The sequence below is a fragment of the Aedes aegypti genome, chromosome 3 (genome assembly GCF_002204515.2).
Source record: "Aedes aegypti strain LVP_AGWG chromosome 3, AaegL5.0 Primary Assembly, whole genome shotgun sequence".
Lineage (NCBI taxonomy): Eukaryota > Metazoa > Arthropoda > Insecta > Diptera > Culicidae > Aedes > Aedes aegypti.
Window position 1 is genome coordinate 230,952,194 of NC_035109.1, and position 6,215 is coordinate 230,958,408.

A 6,215-nucleotide genomic window follows, 5' to 3' on the forward strand; every position below is an offset into this window, starting at 1 on the left:
ATTTGTTCGCTACTTCAAAGTGTGATAGCATACCATGTGTGTCGTCTTATCCTGATGGTGTATTCGGTGCACTTATTTCTTATAATTCAAGGAACAAGTGTAGCGAATAAATCGGAATGATCTGATACGAACGTGCAGTTTTATATCACTTTTCTGCATCCTGCAACTTGCGAGACCGTCCACCTTACGACGGGGAAGTGCGCAATAATTTGTACAATCACGATCATTTATCGTAAGTATCGTTCCGCGGCCTATAAATTTCAATTGAAAAAATATTCTAGTTGAATCATTGTGATTAAATCAACATCACCAGTCTTCAACTTTTCTTATCTGAATGGTGTAAAAATCTCATATTAATTTATTACACTTAATTTCGTTTCCGTGGACCAATGTGCATTGTCTAGTGTGGTGCTTCCTTCAAAGGACAAATGTTCTGCTAGAAGCATTAACCTGTCGGTGTCCATAAGGTGAAACAGTTTGGAATCAACTTCTAAGATTGCACTAAAACTTCGAAGGCACAAATCTAGCGGAAAAAGCATCCAACAACCGTGCACTTTTTATTTTGGCTTTGTGCACTGTGAGAAAGCTTAAAATAAGAAGATCAGAAACGTTTTCCACCTATTTCTCCAGTTTTGTGCCTTTGTAAATGTGAGTAGAGGCACAAGTCGGCCATTGTGCCGGCCATATTTGGATTCCGAGATATTTCACCTTAAAATAAAATATCATGACAACGATTGAAATGTCACTCTTATATATTTGTACAACAGAATATGAATGGTTCATCACTGTAAGTGTCGACAAAATCTCTTGTACATGTTTAACATAACATACCTTTCCTTTTACGTATTTCTTATAATTACAGAAACACCTTTTAATGGTACAACAGTAAAAGTGTCGAATTACAATAGGTTCACATTGTCTTTACAGTCTTATGTATGATTTTTGAACTGAGGCTACATGAATCGTATAACTTACCAAGGTGATTCTTAATTATGTAGCTTTTGAACTCCTCCCCACTAACAAACTCTTTCCTGTGAAAACCATGGAGATGAAGAGGTGATCTAGGTCTTTAGTAACAATGGATGTCACACTCATTATCCTTCCTTTCCTAGATGACCGTAAGGACGTGGTCGGCGCCGTTATTGACTTTATAATGTTTGGGGTTCTCGAAAGTGTACATTAAAGATGGAAAGCTACTCTCAAGATACCTACATCTGTTGGTTCCTTGTGCAATTTCGATTATTCTGGTCAATCACGGAGTAGCAACTACGAATTGTACGGTCATCAATGCTTATGCTTATTTAAAAATGGTGTGCACGGAAATGTGTCCTTTATGCTCGGACACTATAATTCTCACCATCAAAGTTTACACCATACCCACGAAAGGCCAAGGGATGCTTCGTATGTCAGCACATGCCTTGTGTGTTCAATCTTTGCATGATGTACAGCGTATGAAACATATTAGCGAGATCATAGATCAGTTCCATAAACTCCTTCTTGATCAGCGCCATAGATCGATTCGCCATATGTTGTTTAGGTGGTCGCTCGTATTCAGATGAAAATGTCTTCGAGAATTCAACGCGTTTATAGTTCTTCACAATTCCTTTGTCAGCTCAAAGGTTGAAGTGTGCTCTTAGGTACAGTCAACTCTACCTTACTCGACCTCCGTATCTCAATATCTAGTTAAAGAACCATAGTAAATTTTGGTGTTCATGGCTACCTCGATTGTCCCTTGAATCGCATATTTTCACTGTTTTAGTATTCTGTAACACGATATCTCCCTAACGCGATGGTCCCTTCATGTTCGAATCATGGAGAGATTACTGTACGCCATATCTTATGGCTGCTTCTCGTGCGCTCATTTGCCTTAACCTTCCAGTCGTCGCGTGGTTTGCCACCGTCAGAACCACCACGCTGCTGTTGTGAACGGAAAGCGAGGTTTTTTCAACAGTGTTGTACAAAATACAACAGCGCGACGACTGAAGTATTAAAATCATTTTGTTTACAGCACTTTATAAAACCTCCAAGGACCGAAAGTTTTGTTGTTTATGCTTTATTTTTGTTGCTGTTTGTTTTTTTGTACCCTACATTTATGAAAAACGAATTATAAATTAGATCCCAGTTATTAGGTTCATTTTCACTGTACGGTCATAGAGGACAAGAAGTGTCCGGCCATAGAAGACTTGTAATGGTCTACAAAAAAGGTTGCTTTTCTTTGAAATTCTACATTTTATAATAAATTTTGCATTGTGATTGATGCAAAACAAACTGAAGTCAACGTACGGAGACAATCCAGCTTAAATTATAAGAAACATTTGTGGCTACAGTTGTATGAAATTTTATCGTTTCACATTTTTTGGTAGATTATATCAGAGTGAAACTTTTAACAGCTACTGTTTGTTTACGTTTGAACATGAAACGTCATGTATACAGTGCAAAAATGTGTTTTGGTATAATCCTGGAATACTAAATTCTTATATCATTATTCGTTTTTGGAAAATTCAAACTGACCGGGCATAAAGGCTGTCCGGCCATAAAGGACTTCCCCCTATAACGGAAAATGTGTTAATTTTCTCGAAAAGTGCCACCGGATTTGAATAAAATCCTGATTTTGAAAATGAAATCATTTTCTAAAACGTGCAAGAAAAAAATATGAGTCTTGCTATTTGATTTTTTCTCACAAAATTTGCTTAAAAAGGATACTGGTAGCACTGGCTTTTGTATCGTCAAGGTTATTAACTGGAAAACAACGGGGCAGTAATAGTTGCACTGTCACGTTCGGTTCTAGAGCTAGATAGATGTTATCCTCGTAAAATTCGCACCAGAATCATAGACAAGTTTACCACAGAAGCAGGGAATGCTCAAAAACAATAATCTGTTTTTGATAATTTAAAAAAAACCTTTTTTCTCTGAATTACTTTATGAAAATGTTGGAATTTCTCATACTCTAACAAAATTTGAGTTTCTGTATAATTTTTTTTTATGAAAGGTTAGGCAGGCGTAGTTTACATAAATGCAGAACTGTCTAAAATGAAAGAGACAGTTCGTTTGAAACAAATCTTTGAAAAGATATTGATAATATTTAAAAAAAAAACACGTTTCCCCGTAAGAATGATTCGTATTATAATTCAAAACAATTGTTTTGAGCAAAACAATCTAGAAATTTGTTCCTAAAATACCGAACTTGGTATTAAAGTTTGTAATAATATTTAATAGCTAAAAAGTTTGTTTTTATGAATATTATTACGACCATAAATGGATCAATCAAATTCTGCCAATTATTAAACGTGCTTCGGCGAACATCAACATCCAGAACTCCTGGAAACTAGTCATGTGTACCTGTCTTTTTAGCCCAACAGAACCAAAATCGGCCAACATACTGATTTTTGCGAGCTGTTTGAATTTTCGGGTCAAAAATGACCCTAAGTCACAATTTGTAATTTTTTTAATTCAAAACTGGTGTTCTCTCAAAAATAAAATTACCCACAAAAAAAAATGTCAGGAAATTTCAAATTTCTAGGCTATTTCAATCAAAAGTTATAATGATTTGAACTTTTAAAATGGGTCTTTTGTCCTTACTAAGGTTAAATAAATTTACGCTTTCAGTTAAATGCAATTATGCTTTCAGTGGGCATTTTGCCCTTTGAAGGAAGTACTACACGAGACAATGCACAGTGGTCCAGAAAGCAGTTTTTCGCGGAAAGATGCATTTTGATCTTTAGAATGAAACATTAGACGAAAACGGTCTTCTAAAAAGATGTTTGCATTAGTTAAGCCCTTTGTTTGGTGTTATTGAAAATTAGGGTGGACCACATTTTCATAGAAATTGTGCAATTAACCTTCTTATTTGGAGAAATTTTATTATACATGCTTCAGCAAAGTTGTAGACCATTCAATTTCAAGCAACTTCGTCAAAAAAGTTTTTTGTATCTCTTAAATTAATCGATTTAGAGCTTATTTCCTACGGTGACATAGGATGTTCCGAACAAAACTGGTTTTCTGGCTCTAGCGTTTTCAAATCAAATATCTCATCAAAGTAGTCTATGAAACAATTTTAGTGCGTTGATGCGTAATTTGATGAGTGAAGATACTCACTATCTCTTTCCGATTGGGAGTTATTGTTGTTTTACTCACAAAAACATGCCTACTTTGATTGTGAATATCTCTGATAGGGGCAAACATAAAAAATATCTTTTGACGGCATTCGAATGACAAAATAAAATTGTATATTATATCAAAAAAATACAGATGTGTTATTTTCATAACTCTAATGAAATGCCCTGTAAAACAAAGGATTTTAAGCAGAAAAACTTCAAAAACTTTTGAGCTAAAATAGATAATCAGATATAAGAGAAATCTGATATAATAAATATAGTGCTATAAAACTATTTTAAAGATTTTCATCATATGTATTTTTTTAATGTTTTGCATTTTGAGCTGGAAAATGAAATTTTAGACAAAAATGATCTTCCACAAAATTGTTAATAAAAATGTAAGCTTTCATACTGTGTTATTTAAAACTAGGGTAGTCCACAATATCACATAAATAATATATTGAACTTTTTTATTTGCAAAATTAAGGGTACAGTGACCCCACGCAGTTGAATCACCCACAATTTATGAATCAGCTGATTTCAAAAGACAAAATTATTGTCAAACTTGTCACAAAACATCACAGAATTACTTTTACACATAGTTTCTTATCAGTAAAAATAATTCTGTGATGTTTTGTGACAAGTTTGATAATAATTTTGTCTTTTGGAGACTGCTGATTCATAATTGTGGGAGATTCAACTGCGTGGGGTCACTGTATATGCTCTTAGGCAAAGTAGTAGAACTTCAAATTTTTATCAACTTTGCCTAAAAAAGTTTTTCTGTGGTTTAAAATTTGATCAATCTAGAGCATTTCTCTATAATCATTGTAGAGTGGTCTAACAAAAACAAATTTTTCAACTCTAGTTTATTTAATATTAACTTCTCGTCAAAGTCGTCTATGAACGACTTTTAGGACTTAATAAAACGAAATTTTTTATTTAAAAAGGTTGTTGATATCTATTCTAGTTCAAAAGTTGTTGAAGTTTTTGTGATAAAAATCATTTTTTTTCGAGGCATTTTATAAGAGTTACAAAAATAACACATCTGTATTTTTTTGATTTAATATACAATTTTATTTCGTCTTTTGAATGCCGTCAAAAGATATTTTTTATTTTTGCCCCAATCAGAGATATTTACTATCAAAGTAGGCATGTTTTTGTGAGAAAAACAATAACTCCCAAACGGAAGGAGATAGCGAGTATCTTCACTCATCAAATTACGCATTTTTCAAAGCTCTAAAAGTGTTCCATAGACTACTTTGATGAGATATTTGAATTGAAAACGCTAGAGCCAGAAAACCCGTTTTGTTGGGACCACCCTATGTCACCGTAGGAAGTGAGCTCTAAATCGATTAATTTAAGAGATCCAAAAAATCTTTTTTTTGGCAAAGTTGCTTGAAATTGAATGGTCTACAACTTTGCTGAAGCGTGTACATATAATATAATTTCAACAAATAGGAAAGTTAGATTCACAATTTCTATGAAAATATGGTCTACCCTAATTTTCTACAACACCAAACAAAGGGCTTAACTAATGCAAACAACTTTGTAGAAGACCATTTTCGTCTAATGTTCCATTTTAAGGATCAAAATGCATCTTTCCGCGTTAAACTGCTTTCTGGGCCATAGTGCAATCGACCAGAATGCAACGCCCAGTGCCGCAGTCGGAAAATAATCTTCACGAAAAGTTTACTGAACTGAAGCGAAATCGAATCTACACTTCTTGACACGATGTGACCAATGCCTGACGACACTAACCGCACGGCCACGAAGCCCACAAATCACAAACCCTTGAGATCGCGTTTGCATCTGTAGAATTGGACTTTTATTTTTCGAACATATCGAATATTTAGATTAAATTGATCGGATTTGTTGGAAAACAAGCGAGACAAAACTAAAAGAGACATGTCGAGAGGTTTTCCAACGCGGCAGGAATGTAACCCAGGTCTTAGTCCAATATATCACTGAATCACAAATGTCACTAAGATGTATTTTGCAAATCACAAGATGATAACATAGGTCATGGAAATTGACTGACACATACTTTAAACCATTCTGTTGATCGAGCATGTACACCAACTTTGAAAATACGCTGTGCAAAGAAAGTTCCCCTGTCACTGA